Source organism: Notamacropus eugenii, chromosome 2 (genome assembly GCF_028372415.1).
Source record: "Notamacropus eugenii isolate mMacEug1 chromosome 2, mMacEug1.pri_v2, whole genome shotgun sequence".
NCBI classification, from domain to species: Eukaryota; Metazoa; Chordata; class Mammalia; order Diprotodontia; family Macropodidae; genus Notamacropus; species Notamacropus eugenii.
Window position 1 is genome coordinate 51,423,701 of NC_092873.1, and position 27,967 is coordinate 51,451,667.

General features: G+C 42.9%; 1 protein-coding gene across 4 annotated transcripts in view; it reads left to right on the forward strand.

The window, feature by feature from the left end:
- The first annotated feature begins 24,487 nt into the window (after positions 1-24,487).
- DTX2 (deltex E3 ubiquitin ligase 2) overlaps positions 24,488-27,967 on the forward strand; it is a 51,639-nt gene continuing 48,159 nt past the window's right edge. The window contains exon 1 of one of the 4 annotated variants that reach the window (XM_072640274.1): positions 24,488-24,792. The gene's annotated coding sequence lies outside the window, so the exon portion shown is untranslated. The remainder of the gene's footprint in view (positions 24,793-27,967) is intronic. The other 3 variants (XM_072640276.1, XM_072640275.1, XM_072640273.1) reach the window with 3 other exon arrangements.

Here is a 27,967-nt window from a genome sequence, read left to right on the forward strand (position 1 = left end):
TCCTGGGGAGAGTAGAGGCAACAGCTCCCCAATTATTATTTTAAATACATTCATCTATTGTTGGGGGTTGGGGGGATAGGGAAAGATGGGGTAGAAAACATTTAACTTGTGTCCTAGTCCCAGGAATAGACCCTTCCTTGATGATCCCCAAATGAGCAAACTCCAATCACATGTTCTCATTTCTGCCTGAACCATCAGAGAAGATACCATCTGGTAACCTGTTTAAATGTCTCTAGGCAAGGAGAGCTCACTACTTTATCATCATAATACCCATGAGAAAGATGCTTTATTCCCGTCCCTTTGAATAAAGATTCATCTCATGAGATCAAAGAAAAAAGTAGAAAGACTTTCAAGTCCCTTCCTGGGAGTTCAATCTGCTTGATTTTACCAGAGAAGAAAACTGAGACCCATAGAAGAACTTGCTTGGGGTACATAGTGATAAGTATCTAAGGCAAGATTTGAACCCAGGTCTTCTTGACCCTAAATCCAGTGCCCTATCCATTCCTTGATGCCTTCCAGCCTTTGTTTTAAAAATAGACCTCTTGAGAGTACCTGGGATCTTCCTTTGAAGGAGGATACCTCATTCTTTCGCAAGTCATACCCTACAGCTAGCCAGATATTTGCCTAGCAGTGAATTAATTTTGCAGATATGTATCATGAAATGACTTGTAGAGGCTAATGTCTGACATGTTGTTTGGTATATTTGCCACTAGCTGCCAACAGGATGGGGCAGAGGGTATTCTGTTTTCTTCCCATCACTGGAAGAATAGAGAGCTTTGCTCATATGTACGCAGACTGGTTATAATCAGGAAGCATCCTTGGGAATCAAACTTCAGTAGGTAAGACAGAGACTAAACTGAGGTCCACTAAGATCAGATTCTCTTCTTGGGGGCCTGGGAGTTCACTCCTGCCTAAACATAGCTTTGTCATCTACTGTTAAGTGCCCGATTTGGGCTAAGAAATGATGATTGTTCCCCAGTTGATAAATGGTCAAAGGATATGAACAGGCAATTTTCAGAGGAAGAAATTAAAGATATCTATAATCATATGAAAAAATGCTCTAAATCACTATTGATTAGAGAGATGCAAATCAAAACAACTCTGAGGTACCACATCACACCTATAAGATTGGCAAACATGACAGAACAAGAAAATGATAAATGCTGGAGAGGATGTGGGAGAGTTGGAACACTAATTCATTGTTGGTGGAGCTGCGAGCGCATCCAACCATTCTGGAGAGCAATTTAGAACTATGCCCAAAGGGCTACAAAAATGTGCATACCCTTTGACCCAGCAATATCGCTACTAGGACTGTATCCCCAAGAGATCATAAAAATGGGAAAGGGTCCCACATGTACAAAAATATTTATAGCAGCACTCTTTGTAGTTGCCAAAAACTGGAAGTCAAGGGGATGTCCATCAATTGGGGAATGGCTGAATAAATTATGGTATATGAATGTAATGGAGTACTATTGTGCCATAAGAAATGATGAACAAGAAGACTTCAGAGAGGCCTGGAAGGACTTATATGACCTGATGCTGAGTGAAAGGAGCAGAACCAGGAGAACTTTGTGCACAGCAACGACCACAGTGTGCGAGAGTTTTTTCTGGTAGACTTGGAATTTTGTAATAACGCAAGAACTTCTTATAAAAAAAAAAATCCCAAAGGTGGTTCTCAAGGCAAAATGCCTTCCACACTCAGAGAAAGAAATATGGAAGTCATTCGCAAAATGTAGCAGATCATGTTTGTGTATGTGTATGTGTTTGTGTATCATGTTCTGATTTGTTATACGATTTCTTTCATTTATTTTAGTCTGACTACATAGCATGACTATAGTGAAAATATACTCAATAGGAAAGTATATGTAGAACCTATACAGAATTGTATGCAGTCGTGGGGAGGGAGGGGGGTAGTGGGGGCTAGGTGTGGGGGGATAAAATCTCAATTGTATGGCAGTGATTGTTAAACATTAAAAAATAATTTAAAAAAAGAAGAAAAAAAAGAAATGATGATTGTGAGGCAGCTGGCATGGGTGTTAAGAGCATTGGATAGGGTTCTAGTTGAGCGTCCTTTACCCCGCCCCCTCTGAGATCATGGGCAAGTTGTTTTACAGATCTGAGCCTCTAATTCCTCCCTCAATAAAGCATAAGGGCTAGGCATCACTCTGGAGACTCTTTAAGGCCAGCCATGGGGTATAAGGGGAATGGTTCTAGATTTGGAATCAGAATTCAATCCTACCTTTTACTTCCTACCTATGGAACTTGGGCAAATCACTTTATCTCACCTTAGTGCCTCATTTGTAAAACTGAGTATTGAAACAAATGGCCTTGAAGGGCCATCCCTTGCAGTTCCAAAATTGATCCTAAAGTTCATAAGAATAACAGGTCGATCAAGGTAGTTCCCTGATCACCTTGACTGAGCTGGGAGGCTGATGAACCTTGGGGGCTTTGTACCTGACTGCTTGGGATATGGGCATGACCCTTGTTGGTCTATGGAGTATGGCCTGCGGTAACTGAGGATCAATTGTTTTCCTGGGATTGTTCCGGGAGAGGTCTTCCTTTCCTCTTGTCCTATAAAAGGCAGTTTCATAGCAGATATTTGCCCTCTTCTGAGCGCAGGTGAGAGACCTGAGAGGAAACTGATCTTGGGGTAGGGGTGGTCCTGCCCAAGAAGTAGTAGTAGCATCTTGGTATTCTAGCATTAGAACACTGAGTGTGCCTGGGCCCAGAGTTCTTAGAAACTTCTTTTTATTGGCTAGCACAAAGGAGTGGCTCCTCTTACTATGGGTCTGCCCATCAAGCTATCTATCCTCAATCCCTGAGACATCTTCCATGAGGCACCAAGAGACATGTCCATGCCTTCCTGAGAAAGATGCAAAGTCTTAAGTAGAGGGTCTCCATTTTATATGTTTGTCAATTTGATTAGGAAATTCTCCTCGTCAGTTTTCTTCTCCTCACTGTACTGTTCCACTACAAAGGGATGAGTTGGAATTTGGCCCATAGAGGTAAAGTCACTTGGTCAGGGTTCCAGGCCCAGGGAATTTCAAGATGGCATTCAGAAACATATACTGATGCTAATCACCAACTCATCTATTAAATAACTTCAGATGATGGGATCGTAGATTTAGAGCCAGAAGGTGACCTCAAAGGACATGGAGTCCAAACCCCTCATTGTAGTGAGGGGGAAGCTGAGGTATGTGGGAGTTAAATGACTTGCCCAAAGTTAAGTAACACCAGTGGAGCCCAAACCCAGGTGCTCTTGCTTCCATGTGGTTGGTGTCTTTCCTAGTGGGAAACAGTGAGAGGCCGCACCATGAGACATGCATGTCTCCTGTGCTGTGCATTGTGAAAGCTACTAAGGAAATAGGTATCAGCCTGTGCCTTCAAGCAGTTTATAATCTAATTGTAGAGACAGCTGTATATTCCTGGGTACTTAACGCTACAGCAGAGGCACTGGGGGAGTGGGGAGGTATAGGCCTATAATCCCTGCTGCTGGAGGAAACTGAAGTTGGTAGATCACTTGTGGTCTGGAGTTTTGGTTTTTCCATTCACTCTAGACCAGAGATTTATAACCTGGGGTCCACAAACTCGGAAAAAAATTTTGATCACCTTTGAACTATAATTGGCTTCCTTTATAATCCAATGTATTTCATGTAGTATATTTAGAAACATTCTGAGAAGGGGTCCACAGGCTTTACCAGCCTACCAAAGGGACCCTTGACCTGGATCATCTCTAATTTAACCATAATCCTCAGTTCTAACATCCTCTTCAGAATGATCATGATGGCTCACATCATATCCACTTGGCAAATCTCTGCATTTAGAAAATCAAACCCTACCTTCTGAGGCTTTTTGGACAATATTTTTGGCTTCTGACTTCTGAGTTTATGACAGGAAGTGAAGAGTTCTTATAGAAAAGGTAAGGGTACCACAAACAGGACACTGCCTCCAGTCCTCACAACAGTAACTTGTGAGAGGCCTTGAGTAGTCATTGAATTTATGAAGGTTCTTCTTCCCTCCCCCCACTCCCACCACAGCATTAGGGGAAAATATCTGAGCAAAAGTGAATGAGATTTTTTTTTTAATTTAAATTTATTTTCTTACACAAGTATGTTTGTTCTACATTTCAAAAATGCCACCATCAAACTGTTGGCATGTTTATGGGCAAAACAGATTAATTAGAATACCTGCTACAAAGCATTCTTTGTGAAAATATAAAGTAATACCAGGGAAAAGCCAAAAGCTTCATTATGTGAGCTTAAAAGACAGTTTTTTAAAGTCTCACAAACTGTTTAAGACACAAACTGGAACCCTATAACAATCAGGAGGAGGTACAAAATACTTCATTGTTGTTGAATAAGTGTAGTACAATGCATGGCAGTATGGGGGCTTGTGAACTAAGCCTTTTAAAATTAATGCTGACCCATAATATGACTCAAATTTGCAGTAGCTCTCAAGGGACCCATGTGTGAGGGGGATCCTGGCAGCTACCAGTCAGTCCTTATGCTGTTTGACCTCTGGGCAGCTTCTGACCCTGTTGGCAACTTTTGGATACTTTTCTCTTAATGGCAGAGTCTTCTCTGTGTGTGTGTGTGTGTGTGTGTGTGTGTGTGTGTGTGTCTGTCTGTCTGTCTCTCTCTCACTCTCACTCTCACTCTCACTCTCACTCACTCTCACTGACTCACTCTCACTCACTCACTCTCTCTCATTCACTCTCACTCACTCTCACTCTTACTCACTCTCACTGACTCACTCTCACTCACTCACTCTCTCTCACTCACTCTCACTCACTCTCACTCTCACTCTCTCTCACTCACTCTCACTCTCTCTCACTCTCACTCACTCTCACTCTCACTCTCTCTCACTCTCACTCACGCTCACACTCACTCACTCTCACTCACACTCACTCTCACTCACTCACTCTCACTCACTCACTCTCACTCACTCTCACTCGCTCTCTCTCACTCGCTCTCTCTCACTCACTCTCTCTCACTCTCTCTCACTCTCTCTCACTCTCACTCTCATTCTCTCTCACTGTCACTCACACTCACTCTCACTCACACTCACTCTCACTCACTCACTCTCACTCACTCACTCACTTTCACTCACTCTCTCACTCTCACACTCACTCACTCTCTCACTCTCACACTCACTCACTCACTCACTCTCACTCACTCACTCACACTCACTCTCACTCACTCTCACTCTCACTCACTCACTCTCACTCACTCTCACTAACTCTCACTCTCACTCACTCTCACTCTCACTCACTCACTCACTCTCACTCTCTCTCTCTCTCTCTCTCTCTCTCTCTCTCTCTCTCTCTCTCTCTCCCCTCCCCCCTGACTCCCCTTTGTGTTTTCCCAACTCCATACCTTTGCTCACCTAATTCCCCATGCCTGGAATGTTTGTGTTACTCATCAAAGCCTATTAGTTCTTTAAATTTCAACTGAAATGTCACCTCTTCCATTGAAGCAACCTCCTTCCCCTATTAGTAATGAGAGAAATTATTATTAAATAACTAATTTTTAATATTGAGGAGATTGGCCAAGGCTGGGGGTGATTTGGAAGTAAATTGACAAGATCAAAGTAAGGTTCCTCCAACTCCTCATTAGAGTAGGTCCACCTTTCATAATATTCATGCCCTTTCGTTACTTGTTAGTCAATCAGAGTTGATTTCTATCCTCAGGAATCCACTCTTCCAAAGGCGTGGAATGGCCACCCATTAATCATTTTCTATGATTTGGCTTTGGTCTAAGAGAGATGGCCAAATGACCATCCTTTCATTCTTAATATGCTAGCATTGTTAATAAAATGATTAATTATCCAGAAACTATGTCTCTTCAACTTTCTATATGTCACAGTAATGATGACTTCTCTCCTCAAACCTCATGTAGCACTTTGGTTTTTCCCTCTGTCTACTTAGGATATAGCAAAGCTTAGACTAACATATTATAACCTATGCAATATATTTATAATGAGTAATCAACCTGAATATAAAAGCTCATAACTTTAAAAAAATTTTAGAAAATAAGATCAAATATCTTTCAAAAACTATGACTGAGGGAGAATTCAAACAATGGATAGTAGAGATCATAAAATGCAAAATATGTCACTTGGCATAAAATTTCTTTGAAATTGCATAAATAAAATCAATGGAGACAATTAGAAGAAAAACGGTAGAATGCAGAAAATATTTGCATCAAATATCATTAATAAAGGTTTGACGAAACATAAAGGAAATTGACAAATGTATGGCCCTCCAAGAGTCGTTCTCCAATAGATAAATGGTCAAAGGATTTGAACCAAATTTTCAAAAGATGCAAACTATAAATTATCAAAATACACTCCAAATAACTAATAGAGAAATACAAATTAAAAGAACTCCAAAGAACATACAAATATGTAAAGTTGACAAAAAAATTAGGAAAGTCCATATTGGAGGACTGGGGAACACAACCCAGTAATCCACTGATGGTGGAGGTACTCCAACTACTCTATAGAACAGCTTGAAGTTCTACAAGGATAATAGCTGGGGGGCAGTTAAGTGGTACAGTAGTAGATAGAGCACTGATCCTGGAGTCGGGAGGATCTGTGAGACCTGGAACAAATCATTTAACCACAATTGCCTCCCCGCAAAATTGCCTGAATTGTCCATATCCTTTGACCCAGCAATCCCACTACTGAGTATATGCCACTAGAAAGCCAAAGATAGAGTCCCAGTATGCCAAAATATTTAGAGTACTACTCTGTGGCTGCAAAGAACTGAGAAAGATGGATGCTCATCAACTGGGAAACGTCTAGAAAAAAAACCTGATGTATAAATGTAGGGCAGCATTATTATTCAGTCAGCAATAAATATGAGGAATTTTGAGTAAAGTAAGGAGAACCAAGAAAGCAAGCAAATGATGACAATGTAAACTAACAGATCACTAGAGTGTGTGAAAAACCAATCAATCCCTTTCACTGTTCGTGAAAGATGCCTCCTTCCTCACCCAAGAGAGGTGGAAGACTACAAGGACAGACCACTGTGTTGTCAGAGGTGGTCACTGCATCAATCAGAGGTCAAGGGAAATGTCTTGGATCTTGGATTTTTTTAAAAAGCATTAATAAAGACTATTTGGCAATAGGAAACAATTAGTAGGATAGTTTTCCTGGAATAAAGAGCTTGTGAAGGATAGGGATATAAAATTAAACTGCTACCAGATTGTGTAGCCCTTTAAATGCCAGGTGGAGGAATTTGTATTTAATCCCACAGAGAAAGGGGATCCACTAATGGTTTCTTAAGGGGAGTAGGAGGATGAAGTCTGTGCTTTAGATGGATTACTTTGGTATCTGGTTGAAGGATGAGTTAAACAGGGGAGAGATTAGGGGCAGAGAGACCAATTCAGAAGCTATTGCAATAAGCCACATTGTAAGATCACTCAAGACATGCTCTCAATCACACAAAGAATACTTCACAAGAATTTTAACAATTCATACTGCACTCCTGTTCTTAGAAAAATAAATCACAACGGGAAATATAAGAAGAAGTTTAAAAAATCCCAGGAGGAAATGAAGCTAGAACTTCTCAATGCAAAAAATTATAAAGTCAGGAAGAAATGACAAAAATGTTCAGCATGGAAAAGAGGATAGGAAATCTGAAAATATCAACAATCAGTAGCAAACTTAATACTGTTGGAGACAAGCATAAACAACAGCTGAAAAAGTGGAAAAATAATTTCTAAAATGTAAACTTTAAAAAGTAAAGCAAATGGAAAGAGATTTGGAAATCCCATAGATAAGATTTAGGAACATCAGCAACTCTCTCATTCTGGAGAATTTTTTTCAAAGTAAAAAAAGAAAATCAGATCACCCAAAGCAGTTGGTGATGCATTTGTAGATGGGTATGACAATTTCTGGGGTGATTGACATCTCCTGAGAAGCTTCTCTCTCTTCTAGATAGGATGTGGCCAATAGGCTGGTGGTGGGAGTCGTGATAGGTAGGAAGAAAAAAGGGTGAGCCCAAAGGCTTTTTTTGTTTTTTTAAATAGTGTTCTCAGAAACTAACACCCAAGATAAACAACAAAATCCCAACTCTTGCCCTGAATAGGCACCTTCCCAACTTTGCGTACAAGTCTTCTTGGAGAGTTGCCCCAGGGGATCTGAGAGGTTAAGTAATATCCCAACATCTCATAACCAGCATGTGTCTGAAATGGGTCTTGAATTCAGGGCTTCCTAGATTGTTCTCTCTCCTACCCTACACTGCCTATCTTATGCTTTTATTGATTCCAGAATGTACTATCACAGTAGATGGTCCAAATCTCTTTCAAACCCGTTAACTCCTCTCCCAGCTTTTGTCTCTCTATAGATGGTCTTGTCTTCTACTTCACCAATGTTGAGATTGTTTTTCTAGTTCAGGGGTCCTTAGTGTTAGAAACATGCTTGACATGCAAAAAAGTATCAAGGAAAATTTATTACAGCAGAGTTTAGAGGAGTTGAACGCTTTGGCCAAAGTGGACCCCACCCCTCTTTTCAAGAGGAGGAAGTGCCTTTTATGTTCCTTCCCCATCAATGAACTGGTAGCTCCCAAGTAAGACTACAGGAAGACTACAATTTGTTCAGACCAATGCAAGCCCTTTATACTGTTCCAAATTTTGGACTTTCCGCCACACCATCCACTGGTCTCGTGACTTCATGTTCTCCTCTCTGATAGGCTTTCTGTCAAACAGCTTGTCAAGCCTGTGCACAAGTTTCTGACCTTTTACCTGACAGTGATAAGTCTCAACTCTGATCACTTAAAGCTGGAATGAATTTTAGCCCTGTGGAAAAAGAACTCCTTCCTTGTTTCCCACACTTAATCTTCTAATCCGGACATAATCCTCAGGTCAAACCTGAGGTTCATGAATTTAAAAAAAAATTTTGATGGATCTATTTAGGAATGACCGGGTTCCTTTGCAATCCTCTGTATCTTATGCATTTATAGACTTGCTTCTGAGAAGAGGTCCCTCAAGTTCACCATCCGGACTGCCCAAAGGGAGACAAGCACACAAAGAAGAGTAAGGCCCCCTGCTCTCATCCTGTTTCTGATTTACAGAGGTTTCCGGGTTTCCACATACAGAAATAGAACTGTGAAACAAGATAATGGGAACTCAAACTTCCCTAATCCTTGCTGGTGCAAAGAGAAGACAGGGATCTGTGTGTGGTTATACAGATCTGGGGCTCCCTTGTCCTTCACTTGCCCTTGAGACCTCTTGTTTTTGTGCAAGGCACAAGGTGTAGCAGGAAGCCATTGTATCTAAACTGAGCCCTTGACTCTTGGAACTTTGGGCTTAACATACTAGGAGTTGAGGTACTTGGCAGAAGCCTGCCATTAGATCTGGGGTCTCTGTTTTATAGACAGAGGACTGAGACTGTGGCAGCCAGGAGCTGCCTTAGTCCAAAACTCAATCTAAGGGCACTCTAGACAAGGGCAAGACCAACATAATCTGTCTTATTGAAGATTGTTCTCATTCTCTCTTGGAGGCTCATCATTTATATCCTGCTGCCTTTGTGTGGACGCACCCCAGGCTTTGTCTTGGGCTCTCTCCTCTCATTGGCTCCCATGGATTCAGTAGCCTCTCAGCACAGGATCGTAGATTTAGAGCTAAAAGGGAAATAAAAAGTCATCTATACACCCCCTCGTTTCACAGATGAGGAAACAGAGGTCTAGGGAGGTCCTAGTGTTGAGGTCAGGGAACCATACTGTTGAGGGCCCCCCCCCCCCCCACCAACCCCAGCCCCGGGTCCTGCTTAAATAAATTCAACCCAAGCCTTCTTTCAATCAAAGTAAAGAAAGTTTATTAAAAAATCCACCCTATTAGGCTGACCCTTAAGAAGCTTCACCATTTGTGAGGCTTGTATTGACAAGCAGGTCAGATGGAATTTGAGCTTTGTTGAATCTGAACACCTTCATGGAGACAAGAAGGATCTTATATACAGAAAGACTGTGGAAGGGATCTGGGGGTGGTCTAGTAGCCTGAGATGATGGGAGGAGGGGTTTAGGGAGGGTCTTGAGGAGGAGTCCAAGGAGGATCTTGATGGGACTGCAGTGACTACAGATCAGAATCAAAAGAGTAGGATTCTGATGTGATCAAAGATGGGAAACTGCTGGAGGTAATCCAAAGGTAATAGACAATGGAGGGCCCGGCTAGGTTAAGGGTAACAGATTTGGGTATGAAAAGTCAGATTAAGTGGAAAGATTCAAGGAGAGTTCATGGAAAGATTCAAGGAGAGTTCATGGAAAGATTCAAGGAGAGTTCATGGAGGTTCCCAGAGTCTTTACCCTATCTTTACCCTAGAGCTCATTTAGTTCAACCTCCTCATTTTCCAGATGAGGAAACTGAGGCCCAGAGCATCATAGGTCTAATAAGTATCTTTGAAGGATATGAACTCAGGTCTTCTGACTAGTGCATTACCTAAGAGATGACCCTTCAAATCTACATATTCAGTCCTTATCTCTGAGCTAGCATCCTACATCTCCAAAATCTGTTGGATATTTCTACCTTCATATCCATGGATATCTCAAACTCAACATATCCAAGATGAAACTCATTCTCTTTCCCCCTAAACTCATCCCTCCTCCCAACTCCCCACACACACACTTTTTTTTTTTAATTAAGAGCCTTGCCATTTTTCTGGTCAGCTGGGTTTGTCGCCTATGAATTGTCCTTAATTCTTCACTTTTATTCATTTCCCTTCCCCCCAAAGCCAATTAGTAGCTAAATCTGCCTTCTCAGCATCTTTCATATCCATCCCTTTCTTTTCCCCCTAGGTTAGAGCCTCTCCATCTCTCACTTGGGCTGCTATAATAGTTTCCCAGCTGGTCTCCCTGCCTCAAGTGTCTCCCCTCTCCAAATTATCTTCTATTGAGCTGCCAAAGGACAGGTGTGACCATGTCATTCTGTTTCATGAATTCTCAGTGATTCCTTTTTGCCTCTAGCATAAAATTAAAATGCTTCTGTTTAATATTCAAAGCACTTCACAATCTGGTTCTAGCCTGTTTTTCCAGGCTGATTACATATGTAAAGTGCGTATGTGTGTGTGTGTGCTGCCCATGTATGTACATGGTTTGTCTAAATGTGGTTCACAGGGAGGAATGAAAAAATATATTTGGAATTGCCTCTCTCCAAGGAGGGGTTTTGATTTTTTCTAGGGAGGGAGCAGAAGAAGGGGGCTATAGAGCTGTCCAGTTCTTGGAAAAGAGAGGTACACTGGACTAGAATTATATCTATCTCACCCAACCCCCACCAAATATTGTTAGTCTAGAGAAAATGATTTTGTCCTCAGATTCAAGCTACTTTCTCGGTCATTATCCCTTAAAGGGGAAGGAATACCACACAATTGTGTCTTAAGGTCTTATCCATTCCTGCCTAATGCTAATTATAAAAACAAAACACACACAAAAAAAGATCACAAATAATGACTAATGAATGAACCCATTAAAACAGATAAACAAAAATCAGAGAAATTATTCAGTTTAAAACATACCAGACAATACATAGAGTGAATGAATTCTCTCTTCCTGTGAATTATACCAGCTCAACAGAGAGAGAGAGAGAGAGAGAGAGAGAGAGAGAGAGAGAGAGAGAGAACCTCTCCAAAGGCAGACAAGCTGGGAATTGGAGATTTGTTGTGATATTGGCTCCTCTCCACTTTTGCCACTTCTCAGAGTCTCTCTCTCCCTCCCTCCCTCCCTCCCTCCCTCTCTCTCTCTCTCTCTCTCTCTCTTTCTCTCTTTCTCTCTCTCTCTTTCCTCCTCTCTCTCTTTCTTCACCTTTCTCTTTCTCCCCAAAACAGAGCCTGACACCATTCACGTCTTCTCTCCAAGCAAGAAGGGGAAGTTATTTGTCTGACAGAAGAGATTCCAGCACTGAGAAGTTAAGTGATTTTCTCAGAGTCACACAGCCAGTGTGTTTCAGAGGCTAGATTTAAACCCAAGCCTTCCTGACTTCAAGTCTGGTTCTCCTCTAGATCCCATTGACCCTCTGTCATATTGATTGTCAGACTCAAAATGTCATATTCTTTCCTCTTGAGGACCTTGATCAACTCCTCCTTGATCATCTCTTTTCTTTTTATCTTCAATCCTGCTGCCTCTTTCTCTGCACATGAACAGCTCAAGACGGTCCAGTCCTCAGAAAACCTCTTTATCCTCCATTTTCTCCCTCCCAGAAAGCTATGATCCTGTTTTTCTTTCCGCCTTCACTGCCAAACTACTACAAAGATAGTTTACACTGGCTGCATCTACTTCCTTCCCACCCACTCTCTTTCCATATCCCTGCCCCACTCTACTGAAGGATCTCTCTGAAGTCATCCATGGCCCCTCAATGACCAAAATCAATCATCTTTTCTGAATCTGTAGGAAAGTCAAGGAAAATAATGACTGAGAAAAGGCTACTGAACTCAGTAGCAGAAGGGCCACTGGATGGGGAACTCCCTACCTCCCGAGGCAGCCCATTTCACTTTGGGATGGTGCTAATTGTTAGGACTAAAATCTGCCTCCCTGCATTGTGTGCTCCCTACTAATCCTGGTCTCTGAGGCCAAGCAGAACATGGCTAATACTCTTTTACACCAGAGTTGGGATTCTAGAATAATCTGTCATTCCTAGTCTTTACTCCACCCCATGCCTACATCTCACTAGTAGCCAAGTATGTTTTTTTAACCTACTGTGGCAATACCTGGCATCTATCCCTCCTCCTTTTCTACTGTCACCTCAACTATTTTTATCCTCCCAACTGGTCTCTCCTCCCTTCCATTTTCTGCTCTTGCCCACCCATCCTTTACACAGGGCCAAAGTCATCTTACTAACGCACATGAGTCTTATCACTTCCCGGTCCCCACTCCCCCATTCCTACCTTCCCTATAAAACCTTCAAAATCTCCCTAGGGTCTATGGGACAAAACACCAACTCTCTAAACTGACATAGTAACAACCACAACCACAACAAAACTAGCTGTCCTAAGTGCTTCATAGACACTATCTCATTTGAGCCTCACAACAATACGAGGTGGCTGCTATCATCATTTGTAGCTAAGGAAACTGAGGCAAACAGAAGTTAAATGACTTGCTCAAGGTCATACAGCTAATAAGTACCTGAGGTAAAATTTGAACCCAGGTTCTCCTGACCTAGCATTCTAACCACATTTCTGCCCAGTTGTCTCTAAATGAGCAGGCAGTCTCCCATCTCCTCTCACTTCTGTATTTGGCAAGGATGGGGAACCTGTAGCCTCGAGGTCACATGTGCAGCCTCAAGGTCCTCAAGTGCAGCCCTTTGGCAGAATCCAAACTTCAAGTTTGCAGCCTCAAGGCTCACAGTTTCCCCACCATGCCAGGAATTTGTGCCTTCTCTATTTCTGCTGCTGAATTACTTTCTCTCTGAAATAGAAGCACATGAGAGATTTTTGTCCTTTTTTTTATGTTCTGCTCTGTATATAGAAATGGCCATTTTATTTGGGATTTGTTAAGTTTAGAATTTTTAAAAGTGAAACAAAGAAAAAAAGTTAATATACATTTTGAAATAAATTCATGAAGAAAGATGCTATCTGCCTCCAGAGAAAGAATTGATAAATAGAAGTATGTACAGAACAATTTTACATATATACACCTATTTGTGTCTCATGGTAGCCATCTCTAAGGTGGAGGGGAGGGAGGAGAGAAAAGGAAAAAAAAAGAAATTTACGTGACAATTTTGTTGTATATTTGAAGGGAATAGCAAGTGGTACATAATAGATTTGCAGTTTCATGGGTAACTATGGTTTTTATTGTACTGTGATATGGAAATGCTCGTTTTGTTCCATGAATTGAAAATAAAATAAATTTAAAAAAATAAATTCATAAATTTTATTTGTTTTTATAGGGAGGTATGTAAAGGTGTATAAAGACTGTCATTAGAGAATGTACAACTGAAAATAAAGATGGGCCAGTCACACAAGGTGGAGGGCATAATGAAAAGGGCATTGATCCTGGGTTCAAGTCCCACGTCTGACACTGTCAGTGTGATCTTAAGATCATTGATCCAGGACTGGAAGAGAATATAAGCTCCTTGAGGTCAGACACTATTTGTCTGGTCTTTGTATCCACATTCTTTAGCACAGAGCCTGGCACATAGTAGCTCCTTAATAGAAGCTTTGTTGATTGATTTATTTTGGTTTTGGCACTGTAATCTCTGTCAGGTTCTATAAAGCTAGAAATATTGAGAACAACTCAGGTAACAGACCCAGTCTTCTTTCCCAGGAGCTTAGCTAGCTACAGAGAGGCACATCTCCAGTGGGCTGACCATTAGGTGATGATGTTTTTTCTCCACAGAAACCTATATAACAAAGAAAAATTTCAAATAGTTCTCAGTGCTATGAGATGATTTCTGTGTTTGCAATGAAGGTAGCTAAAAAGTGAGACAGGAAATAGAGTGCTAAGAAGTATATAGCTTTTAAGTTATCAATAAACTTTCATTTGACTGCTCGTATTCTAAAACAAAGTTGTCAAACATACCTGTGGGCTGCAAGATGCAACCTACCAGATTAAGATGTAATTGAAAAGTAATTAACAAAATAAATAGGAATACAAGAAAGCTTAGATAATGTTAATTTGTAGTTTTCTGAGTCAATTTATGACCTGTAGGGAACCTTACATTAAGTTTAATGCAGCCCTCTCCATTCCCCCTTTCTATGTGAGCTTGAACCCACTGCTTTAAAAGTCTTCCATTATAGGCAAAGTTTCCCACTTGTAAGGTGGAAAGGAGCAGAGCGAAGTATTTTCTCATATCTCTTCTTTGTGGCCAACCTTTAAATGCCAAATAGAATAGCTTATATTTTATCCTTGAGTCAATGCAGAGTGTGGAAGTATATTAAAAACCTCCTCTTTGGTTTTTCTAGGAATATGAAGAAATTATATTTTCCTTATCCTAATATCTGTTCAGGTCTCTTACCTTTAGGAAACTGAGTAGAAAAAAAAGCTAAGCCTTTCTTAGGGAAATAAATTAAGGGTCATAATTTATACAGGGGTGTGTTGGAGAGCAAATGGTTAAAAATTTTCCCTGGGATCATTTGCATCTCAGAAATCAGCAAATGCTACAAATCAGGTCTTGATTTATCGTTTTGTTGATTGTCTAGACAAAGGGAAGTGTGAGAGAAAATATTAAAGATGCAGATTACACTTAAAAGTACGCCCTGGGTTTCTCTTTATTCCTAAAGGAAAAAAAAACCTCCTTTGAGAAAAGATTGCAATGTTGATTCAAAAGAAGAGGGCCTTTTGTTTGTTTCAATTGATTCCTTTAGGGGAGTGGTCTAAGAAGGAATGGGTTGTCTGATTGTCAGCCTTCTTGGGGAGGAGGGGGAGAAAATTTACAACTCCAAATCATGTAGAAGTGAATGTTGAAAACTCAAAACAAATAAATAAAATTTTAAAAAAGAAGAAATGGGATGGTGCTCTGAATTATTTTGAATGTTAAGCCCAGAATTGTATTTTTACAGATTGTTATTTTCTTAGTTCCAAATTCCTAGAAGTGGTACCTGAAATTGTAAAGGTGTAATGTTGCATCAGAGAGCTTGGTAGAACTATGCCAAATTGGACAGCCTTCTCTAAATTAAAAAAAAAAAAGTCTTGGATATTAATGTTAAATACATAAAATTAATTATAAAATATAAAATTATAAATAAATTAATCAATTAACTAAATTTCTGGTAGACTCGAATCTAAAATGCTGAGTATGGGACAACAATATTTTCACTTCCACAGGAGCCACAAAAGTTTATTGACTGGGGAGAGGGGTGTTGGTCACAAGGTCAGACTTGAGTTTTAGGAAGTTCCTTTGGCAACTGGGGGGTAGATGGACTGCTTGGTGGAGATCTCTGTGGCAGGCTATTAGGAGGCTGTGGCAATAGTCCTGTTCAGAGGTGTAGTGGTTGTGTGATGGGAAAGAAGACGTCAGAAGTCAAAGATTGTGGTGGAAATGACAAGATCTAGAATCTCCTTAAATGAAAATAATAGCCAATATTTATATTATGTTTTAAGATTCACAAAGATTTTTACATGTTTTTTCATTTGATATGTGGGGTTATAAAGAATGGGGAATCTAGGAAGATGCCAAGGTTGCAAACCTGGACGACCTGGAGGAAGGCAGTACCCTCCACAGAAATAGAGAAGTTCAGATAATGTAATGAGATCTGGAATAAGGAGATACCGATCACAGCCTGTCCATTCCTGTCTTCCTTTGTAACTCATTCTGTCCTTGTATAGAATGAAAAATGCTGGGGGTAGGGATATGGGGCAAAGAGTTCACTGTGACAGTTATTGTTCCAAAACACAGAACTCACTCTCCAAGGGGCATGTTGGATGCCACAGCCCACAAGTGATCTAGGTGCAGGAGGTGTGTATGCTAGGAGATGGAGTAAGGATTTTCCCAATGGCAACTGCCCAGCTGCTATTCTGGGTGCCAAGATCAAGGATAAGTTATAACTACCTTGAGGGGACAACCCAGAAGGAGGGAGGTTAAGAGTTTGTGCAGCCGTATAAGAGGATAAATTAGGGTAGTGCTGGGTGTTAATGTGTGAAGGATAGGTGTGGTTATGTTAGAAACAAGCTCCACAATTAGCTGTTACATGAAGTAAGAGATGTAATTCATCTTCCCACCCACTCCTTAGGCCATGCTATGGCTCCTCAGGGGGCTGGGACTCCCACTTTGGAGACTATTGATCTAGTCCCAGACCACACTTTATAAATGATAAAATAAGCCCAGAGATTTAAGGGACTTGCCTACAGCCACATAAACAGTCAGTTTTATAGGAACTCAGCTCTTCTAAACTCCAAATTCAGTGATCTTTCCATGGCACCATCTTGCCTAGTGGTGCTCCTTCTTTCCCTCTGAGTTCCCAACCTAGGTTTCTCCCTCACTTAAACCATGAGCATTTATTCCCATGGAGGTCTTATCTCCAAATAGTATAATATTGTGTATGTAGTGAGGCTAAAGGAGCCTATAGTAGGGGCTCATGGGTAGATAGTCCCTACTGAATTCCAAGCAACTGAGTTGACAGAAGCTCTGGGTCTGTTTCCAGCCATGTAGTGACCTACTACTGAAAGGACTTGGCATTTTAATAAGTCATGATAGCTCCTGGGTGATTCTTTAGTCCCATCTTAGTCAGTCCCCTGACTGCTGTAGGGGGCAAGGGTGGCATCTATTAAAAGAAGAGATAGATTCTGACTGACTCTTTGCTGTGGGTCTCCAGGTGGCAAGATGTGGCTTCTTAGTACCAGGAGTGCCCCCACTAGGGGAGTTTTACCTGAGTCTCTGGACTGACAGTCCCTGGCTCTTTTGTGTCTCATTTCCTTGAATAGGTATCCTTGGAAGGTCTGGCTTGGGTATATAGTATGTGCTTAATAAATGCTAATTGACTGGTGGTGGCAGCATCTGCCAGAGTGGTTGTGGTTTCAGGAGTAGCAGGAGTTAGAATCATCTTCCTTGGAGATAGAGGTAAGGGCTGAAGTTGCTCCAATTGGCCCTGGGAGCCTATTGTTAAATTTTCAATATGAGCATTTATACTTCAGAGATCAGAGTTTGATTTATTATTTTGTTGATAGTCTAGATTTAAGAAAATGATGGAGAAAATCTTAATATTACAGAGTAAAGATAAAAATACATCCTATATATGGGGTTGTTTGGTTTTTTTTCTTGGAAAACCAGTTGTTAAGCACGTACCAGCATACCACTAGAAATAAAGACCACCATCGAGACTCTTGAATTTCCTTTTGTGATGGCAAAGAGCTGGACATCGAGGGGACACCCATGAATTGGGGAATGACTGAACAAGTTGTGATATAAGATTGTGATAGAATACTATTGCACTAAAAGAAATGAGCAGGATACTTTCAGAAAAACCTGGGAAGACGTATGTGAACTAATGCAAAGTGAAGTGAACAGAACCGGAACTTTGACACAGTAACAGCAAATGATCAACTGGGGAAAGACAACAATTCAAGACAATTCCAAAGGACTAAGGGTGAAAAATGTTCTCTACCTCCAGAGAGAGACAGAGCTGATGAACTCTGAGGGTAGACTGAGGTATCCATTTTTTACTTTCTCTATTTTTCTTGTTTGTGCGTGCATGTTTCTTTTGTAATATGGCTAATACATAAATGTGTTTTGCATGACTTCACATGTATAATATATTGTTTGCCTTCTCAAGGGGTGGAAAGGAGGGAGATAATTTGGAACTCAAAATTTTAAAAAATGAATGTTAAAAATTTTTAATGTAATTGGGAAATATTTAATGAAATAAAATATATTATTAAAAAAAAGACTATTGAGCTTGGTTAACTTAGCAGCCTTGCAAAACACTTCTGTTCTGATGAAGTTTATGTCCACGCCCCTAAAAAATTGTAATAGTAGCTATCAATTAAGTTACTAAATCCTAGTTAAATAGTCGTCAAATTCACCGTGATTCATTTTATATTTAGGATTTCTGGGAAGTTGTATGCTACCTAATCTATATCCATTTAATATTGTAAACTGAATAATTCTCTTTCTTCCCCTTTGAAGAATTCCTTGGATTTTCATAGCTGTGACCTTTACTATAAAAAGTAATATTTTCTAGGGAAGTAGGGGTTGGGGAGTTACCGAGCTGATGAGTGTAGGAAGTTGGAGTGTAAATCCCCCTAATTAGAAGTATAATCCCTCTAGTTAGAGGTCTGGCTTCTCTTGAACTGACCCCAGTCCATAAACCACAATGGCCAGGTATCAAACAGGAAGTAGTGCAAAATGGCAGTTTTTGCAAGACCTAGCTCAAGTGAGACTTGATGCCAAATAGTAAGAACTCAGTGTTTGGTAGTGACTGGCTGATTGAGTCAGCAAGGGGAAGAGGCTCTGATTTGGAGCTGTAAGGGACTTCAGAGGCCAATCCCCTCATTTTACAAATGGGGAAACCAAGGTCCAATGACTTGGGATGTTCAGTGACTTTCCCAAAGTCAGTTTTAGAACTGGGCCTTGAATCCCGGTCCCTTGGCTCAGTAACTAATTTTCTTTCCACCACCACATGATTCTTCTAGGCAGCCCCAGCCTTCAAAAACATCCATATTAGTTGTCTCTGCCATTATAGACTATTCCTTCTACCCAATATTAGATTGCAGTACTAAGACAGTTTATTAGAAAACTGCGAGAAGCCCCAGAAAAACTCCATCTCACCGTGAAAACTCAATCGCCCACTCCCCAGCCTGCACCACACTCCAATGTGGTGTATCTGACAGTCTGTGAGATCAAGTACCAACAGTGCAGGGGGGTGGGGGGTTCCTCCCAGCTGTCTCCCAAACTGTGCAACTCCCTTCAGACAGCTCTCAGCCCAAATAGACCCACAGATAGGCTCCATACTGTGCAGAATAATGCTAGTTTTAGAGAAAAACCCTCTGTGAGATCCACCCCTTATGAAAGCAAATGACTTATCCCCTTAGGAATTGGAGAATCTGCTCCCTTGACCCTGCCCTCTTTTATCTTGAATTCACTAATTAAATTCTAATCTAGCTTAGAATGATCTCTGGCTTCCTCTGGCACTATCCAAATTCTGTCCGTTTCTTCAAAGCCAAGCTGTACTCCCACCTTCCTGATCAAAGCCTTCCTGACTTCAAGGGCTTTTCTTACTGACCTCCTTGAGCACAGTGGAACACTAAAGCTGTGCAAGGGCCTGTTTTGGAAATTGTTGGTGGATGGATTCATTCAACATACATTTCTTTATAGCTTGCTGGATGCAAAGCATCACGCAGAGTCTAGGAAGGATGAAAAATTTAGATAAGATAAAGTGTGCCATGAGAAGATGGCCCTAATAAAGATATCTTCTGAAACCTCCACTCTGGTGGGCTTCTCAACGTGTTTGTCAGATGACATGGATTCGTCAGTTCTACTTATAGGATGGAGTATTTACTAAGGCATTGTGAGTGTCCAACTGGTGAATGGACAAGCAGATTATGGCAAAGGAATGTGATGGAATTGTGGTTGTTCAGTCATGTTAGACTCCTCATGACCCCATTTGGGGGTTTTCTTGACAAAGATACTGGAATGGTTTAGCGCTTCCTTCTCCAGCTCATTTCACAGATGAAGAAACTGAGGCAGATAGGGTTAAGTGACTTGCCCAGGTTCCCACAGCTAAGAAGTATCTGAGGCCAGACAGAACTAAGGAAGATGAGTCTTCCTGTTGTACTGGCTTCATTACTATATGCCTGTGAAATCTGTACTGCGTGTCAGAACCATACCAGGAAACTGAATCACTTCCATTTGAATTGTCTTAGGAAGATTCTGAAGATCACCTGGCAGGATAACATACCAGACACTAAGGTCCTTTTTCAAATTAAACTGTCAAGCATTTCAACTCTTCTGCAAAGAGTGCAATTCCCATGGACTGGCCATGCTGTTTGAATGCTTGCCAAAAAAGACTGTTTTATGGAGAACTCACACACGGCAAGCCTTCACATGGTGGTCAGAAGAAGTGATACAAGGACACTTTCAAGGTCTTTCTTCACAGTTCTGGAATTGATTGTGTGACATGGGAGATATTGGTACAGGATCACTCAACATGATGCGCCCACGTCAGAGAAGGTGCTGTGCTCTGAAAGCAAAGCAGAATTGAAGTAGCTCAAAAGAAATGCGAGATGTGCAAATTTGGAGAATCCACCCCAAATGTTCTCATGGACTATTTGTGCCTGATCTGTGGTAGAACATTCTGAGCTCATATTGGTCTGATCAGCCACAGTCCAATATACTGCAACTTGACTCTTAGCATAATGATTTCATTTTGGTCCTCTTGGAGAATGAAGGACAACAACCAGTCTGTGAGATCTTGGTTGATTCCCAAGAAAGGTCAGAAGTTGCCAGCAATCAAAAGTAATACAGTTATTAATGAAAGGCATGCAGGCACTAGGGTCCTCAGCACTTTAGTTTCCTAGGAAAGTATGGGCGTTAGTGGTGCAAGCATAAAGTGGGCCTTGTACCCCACTCTAGAGTCCAGAAATCTGGGTCTCTGTCCTTATATCTGATTGCTGTTGTGGGGGCAGATTCACAAGGACCAAATGAGGCAGTCATTTTAGGGACATTCAATCAATGAGTGGCCAGGACTACAATGCCCTTTAGCAATGGCAGGGCCATTGGGATTAAGAACTTTTGCTAACCTTGAGTAAAGGGAGAGTATGTTTGCTAAACTGATTATGGTTAAGAGAGTCTAAATAAAGCTGGTTTAAATTAGAGGTGTCAGATTCAAATAGAAGTGAATTTATGCTCCATTTTGACTTAGAATACCACAGATTAACATCATCTATGTTACACTGTATTTTTTATTTATTTTTTTTAAACATTTCCCAATTACATTTTAATCTGATTCCTCCACTTCAGGGTGCATAAGTCTGATATCTCTGGCTTAAAGCAGCTGTGAGGTACCAAGGAACTTCCCAGAACATAGGCAGGTGAATCAGTAGTCAATTACAGTACCAGCTGGAGCCTAGCAATAGGCCATTTCTCACGGTATCTCAAGAACAATTGATACAAACCTCTTCTCCATCCCCTCCAGAATGTCTGCAACACACTCTCTCACAGAATCCGTGGGAATGTGGGCTCAAGTTTAGAGGACCCATATAGCCAAGGCAGATCCCTGGGAGTCCTTTCATTGGATCCTCAAGATGGTCCCCCTTAGGTGTGGTGTAGTTTTTCTGCAGAGTTCTTGGTAGCACCTTGAATTGGCATCCAGTCTGTCTTTGGTTCCTAAGGCAGACAGCCATGACTTGATCCAAGAATGCTGCCAGGATGCCAGCAGCAAGTTGGGAAGTTCTCCAGGACTCCAAAATTCACTAGGTTCTCCTCTGGTGTAAAGTGGGAGTGGGTGTGGAGACACTGTGAGAGGCCAAGGCCTGGAGCTCTTCTCCCCTTGCAGGAATTTAGCTGAGTATACCCTTCTCTCTGCTTTTTTGGACGTCCTTATTAACCCACTCCTGGTCTTTTCTATTTCAACCCCAGCAGGCTACTCATCCTGGGGATGCTTCTGCCTGGTGGCCCCCTCCTCCTATTAGTGAGTTCTTGATTAGAACCACCCTTTGGGGCAGCTAGGTGGTGCAGTGGATAGAGCACCAGTGCAAGAGTCAAGAGGACCTGAGTTCAAATCTCACCTCAGGCACTTTACATTCACTAGCTGTGTGATCTTGGGCAAGTCATTTAACCCCAATTGCCTCATCCTGGGTCATCTCCAGTCATCCTGATGAATGTCTGGTCACTGGATCCAGATGGCTCTGGAGGAGAAGTGAGGCTGGTGACCTGCACAACTCTCCCTCACTCAAAACAAAGTCAAGTGCAAGTCAGGTCATTTTTTCTCTGATGGCATGGTCTTCTTTGGCAACGAAGGATGAACACACAGAACCACCATTTAAGAAGTGCACAGGCCATCCATGCTCATGTCTCTCCTGGCTCCTCTCCTGACCCTCCAGACTTTTCCACCTTGCCCCTACATAGGTTGTGTGTGATTTTCCTCCATTGGAATAGAAAGTCCTTGAGGGTAGGAATGACCTCTTGTCTTCTCTCTTTCTCTTTGCTCCTCTCTTTGTTCTCTCCTTTTTCTCCCCTTTTTTCTGTTCTGTCTCTGTCTCTCTCTCTCCATCCCTCTTTCTCTCATTACAGTGTCTGGTACATAATAGGAATTCAGTTGATACAAACTGATTATCAGTGCTAAGACAGTTTCTTAGAAAACTGTGAGATGCCCCAGAAAAACTCCATCTCACTGTGAAAACCCAATTGTCCACTCCCCAGCCTCCACCACACTCCAATGTGGTGTATCTGACAGTCTGTGAAATCAAGTACCAACAGGGAGGTGGGGGTGGGGTGGGGGGTTCTGACCTGGTTTTCTATATGTCTCATAGGCCATCGCAAAATTTCTTCAACAAATAAGAACACCTTCTATACACATTACTCAAGTTGATTACTCAAGGACTTTTTTCATTACTTAGTCTAAAGCCTATGATTGGTTGGTTGATATGCTCCCAACTGGCTAAGGTTCAAGGCTGAGGCATAGAGAAGAGCTAGAAACAAGACACAGAGGTAGAGAACAGGACATATTTAGGGCTATTGAGAACAGACCAGTTTGGCTGGAGCTTAGAGTCTGTGTTTAGGCAAACAGTGCGAAATAGAGCAGAGAAGGTAAGATGGTGCCAGATTGTGAACCTGTCTCAAGTTCCAGGTTGCAAACGCCCTGGAGGTAATAGTCATGGAAAGGTTTGATAGCAGTGATAGGTGTGAAGGATTGGTTTGCAGGAAAAGACATTAAGTAGGTTTTGGACTTATTGAGTTTATAATATTAATGAGTCATTTAATTTTTTTATTGAATTACTTTATTTGTTTTCAGTGTTTGACAATCACTTCCATATACCTTAGATTTTTTCCCACTCATTCCCCCCTCTCTCCCCTCTCCCTCCCTGAGAGGGTGTACAATCTTATATAGGTTCTACACTCGTACATTCCTATTAAATTCTATGTTGCATAGAAGAATTAAAATGAATGGGGGAAACCATAAAACAAAACAAAACAAAACATAATATAATACAAAAGAAAATGGTCTGTTTCTGTCTGCCATCCAATTCCATAGTTCTTTCTCTGGATGTGGAAAGTATTTTGCCTCAAGAGTCCATTGGAAATTTTTTAAGCCCGTGCATTTCAATGAAGTACTAAGTCTACCAGAAAAATTCCTCCCACCGTGGCCCACGCACAAAATTCTCCTGGTTCTGCTCCTTTCACTCAGCATCAGTTCATAGAAGTCTTTCAGGCTTCTCTGAAGTCTCCCTGTTCATCATTTCTCCTAGCGCAATAGTATTCCATTACATTCATATATCACAACTTGTTCAGCCATGCCCCATTTGATGGGCACCCCTTTGATGTCCAGTTTTTGACTACCTGTCATTTGATTTGAAGATGTCCCATAGGAAGCTGCAAGACTGGACGTCAGGAAAGAAGTTAGGGGAGATAGTAGATTTGAGAATCACCAGCATAGAGTTCTTAATTAAACCTCTGGGTGCTGATGACATCACCAAGTGATGTAGTTAGTAGAAAGGGAGAACAGAGGAGTGCCCAGGACAGAATCCTGGGGGAACCTGGGGTTAGGAGGTATGATCTGGAGGAGGATCCAGCAAAGGAGACAGAGAAGGAGCGGTCAGAGAGATAGGAGGAGAACCAGAGGGAAAGGGATGTCCAGAAAACCCAAGGGGAGAGTGCATCAAGAGTCAAGAGGCCAGAGCGGTGGCCAGAGTCCAAGGCTGCACAAGCCTGGGAAGGTCACTGTGGCACGATGAGGTCAGAAGCCAGCTGCAGAGAGTTTACAAAGTTACAAAAGGGAAGTGGAAGGAGCAACTGTAAGCAGGTGGGCCGAGGGGGCGATGCCCCTGCCTCCAGGCACCACGCCTCCTTCCCAGCCGGCTTCTGGTTTCTGTTTCTTGGCCCCGCCCTCCGGGGTCCGCTCCGCCTTCCCGAACACGAGTCTGGAGTGCGCAAGCGCACTCGGGGCTCCGCCCTGCTCCAGAAGGGTCCGAACAGGTGAGGTGGCCGTGGATCCCCGCCCTGGGGACTACGATTCCCGGAGGGCCGCGCGCCGGGGCATGCGCATTGAGGGGCGGCGACGGAGGCGTTTCTGTGGAGCTGCTTCCCTTCACTCTGTGTGTCGCTCCGGTCCGTCGGCCCTGCCTCGAAGCTGAAGCCAGCTTGGACCGGACCGGCCTTTGCTGCCGGCCGGGCCGCCTGAAGCCCGGTGGCCCCAAAGCAGCCTCGAGCCCCGGTAAGAAAGCGCTGGGCGCGGGAGGGACAGGCCCGGTCCCGGGGTCAGGGGCGGGGTGGGGAAGGGGCAACCAGGGGGCGGACTGGGGGAGGGGGCGGGGGACCGGGTGAGGAGGAACCCGAGGGAGAGCCCTGGGGGAGGGGGCCCGGAGCGGCGACCCGAGGCGGAGGCGGGGGCGGGGCGGTGGGGGCGGGGCCCCGGGCCCGAAGGCAGCGCCGCCCGGCGCGGACTCGGGGCTCGGGGGCCGCCGTCGGAGCCCTCGGTCGGGCCGCTGAGCGGCGCGGGACACCCGGCCACATCCTCGGGCGCTGCCCGGCCGTTCGGGGGCGCGGGGACGCTTGCTTGGGAGTCGTCTCGGTCTTCTCCCCTTCCCGGGGCTGGGATGCCCGTTCTCGTTTTAAGTTTCCTCTTTTTCAGCCCTCTTTTTGTGGGGCCGGGCTGACTTCCCAGGCACTAGGGTAGATTCGACTTCCTGAATTCACGGCCAGGCTGCATTTTGCCCATTTTCCAATTCCACAATTCTGTTAGGCACCTGGCATGTGCTGCTCTCTTAGGCGTTGGGCATACAAAGAAAAAAATGAAACAGCCCTTGCTCTGCCCTTACCTCCTAGTGAAACAAACTCGTATAAATATTAGGGAAAAATACATAAAGAATAATGCGAAATAATTTGGAGGTCTAGCCAGGAACCTCGGGAGCGCCCCAGGCTCCCACAGACCAACTTAACCTTAACGGGAGAGTATTCTCCTTTGGTCATTACCTTCGTCTTAAAATTTAATTTGGGGAGACTTCCACAATGAACTTTAGAGATAGCCTACATCCAAGTTTCCCCAAATGTGTCCCAGGTTCTCCAGCTCCTGCTTAGGCACACAGGGTCCTAAAAGGCAGCTAGCTAGGTATAGGAGTCTAGAGAGTGCTGGGCCTGAAGTCAGGAACACCTAAGTTCATAGGGTGCTTCAGACACTAGCTGTGTGACCCTGGGCAAGTCACTTAGTCTCTGCCTTCCTCCATTCTAAAAGGGGATGATAATAATGGCACCTGCCTCTCCGGATTAAATGAGGTAATATTTGTAAAACTCTGAACACACCGGGCCTGCCGCATAGTTGTTCCCTTCCTTTTTCTAAAAACACATTGGGTATGGGACAACTGTAATTTCATACAGAAGATGTACAAGATTTAAAGGACTTAGAAAGCTCATGAACAAAAACAAATAAGCTCTCAAAGAGTCTATTAGATTTCCCCCACACCTCTCGTAGCATCCTTTTGGGGGAGGGGGTGAACAATCCTTCCCGTCATATCTGCATTGTTCAGTCAATTCATGCAGTAGCAGAAAGCATTGGCGAGGTCCAGGTCTCCTGTACTTTTTTTTTTTTTTTAAGGAAAAATTACAGGGTGAGTTCATACTAATGCCACTGCCTGCCACCCAACTCTAGGATTCCTGGTGGCTCAAAATCAAGGACCTGAGTGCTCTGCTGAGTGGCAGTGGCTGTGCTCATAACTCCTGTCTTTTTCCCATCTGACACATAGGGAGAGGAGATTTGATGTGGGTGCTCCGATCCAAGGGCTAGGGTGTGAACTTGGGGTATTCCCTCAGTTTCTTGCTGAGAAGAGACTTGTATGGGATCCAGTGGACTCTGGAAACGAATCTGCCTATGTTACCAGTGCCCCAGCTGCAGGGAGGCCGTTCAACAGCTGTGCTTCTGTTTCCATCGCTGCTGTTTTTCAATTAAAATCTGATCTCCCTTGTCATTGGTTGGCAGACAGACACAGATGGGCCTTGGAATTTGTGGGGCTGAGTCAGCAAGCCTTTGAGATTGGCCTGGTTTCTGTTGCTCATATTTAATATCAAAATGCAAATCAAACCAAGCCTTTCCCTTCCGTGTGTCTCCAGTTTGTGCCAGTTCTCTGGAGAGAAAAGACCAGAATGGATAGGATACTTTGGCTTTGGATGTCTCCTTCCCAAAGTGGCTTTGACAAAGGAGAGTGGAGGTGTGGGAGGGGAGGGGGGCTTAGGGTGGCTTTCTGCCAGCTGCTGGTGTTGAACTAGTCTTTGAAGATTAACTTTAGTGCTCTCCCACTTGGAGACTGACTCCCTCAAGTGAGGGCCACTTATCATGAAAGTCTCGAAGGGAAACTTGTGTTTTTGGTTTTTACGTGAAGGATGCATACATATATATATACATATATATTTGTCTTCTGGTAGCTTTTGGTGCATTCTAAAACAATCAAATCTCTTAATGCTAGGCATTAGAGAGGAAGTCTCCCGAAGCCACTTGGGGAGGCCCAGAGGCTACACTGTTGGGTTTCCTTATGTAATCATCCTGGTGACATGTCATATCATGTTGAGTTGCCTTTACTCTTACTCGGTCCTGCCTTAACTTCTAAGGTGGCACTGCATGTAAGAGTGAGGCTGAAGCCTGGTGGTTGTCCTGATGGTAGGACTTTGATTGAGGGAACAGGCTGTTAAGTCAGAATCAGAGGACCCTGGGCTGTCCATGGTTTAGATGAAAGTTCTTTTCTTCTCCATTAAAATCCTCTCTGATGCCTCCTAATGGGACAGACTAATGCCACTGCTTGCCACCCAACTCTAGGATTCCTGGTAGCTTGAATAAAGAGCCCCCACTGGGCTTTTAAAGACTGCCAGCAGAAGGCAAGCTTCAAAGGCTTCAAAACTTGCCTAGCTATGTTGGGAAATTCTTATTGCCAGATTGACCTTAGGGTGTTGAATTTTTCTGGTTGGGCAACACTTGGAGACCATCTGCCAAGTCACAGGGGTTGTGGCCTAGCATTGGCAGCTGCGCCTGTTGTACATCCCTGAGATGTCCTGAGTAAGGGGAAAGTTTGACTCGGGGCCATTTGGGGCCTTGTGTCTCTTATGGCCCGAGGGACTCATGCCCAGTGTTCCTGCTGATCCTCAGAGTGAAACACAGAGGACTTCAGGTCATTTAGGTCAAGAAAACAGGGCTGGGGGTTCCAGTTCAACTGTGCTACTAACTGATTGCATAACCTTGAACAAGTCAATTCCCCTGTTTCCTCTTTTGTGAAGAGATGGCATCGGATGAGGGATTCTTTCTAGGCATTCATGGACACAGGGGTCTGTGGATAGATTTTAGGGGATCAGTGGTCTTGAATGGGAGAATAATCACTTCTTGATTTCAATGTAATTGGTTTCCTTGG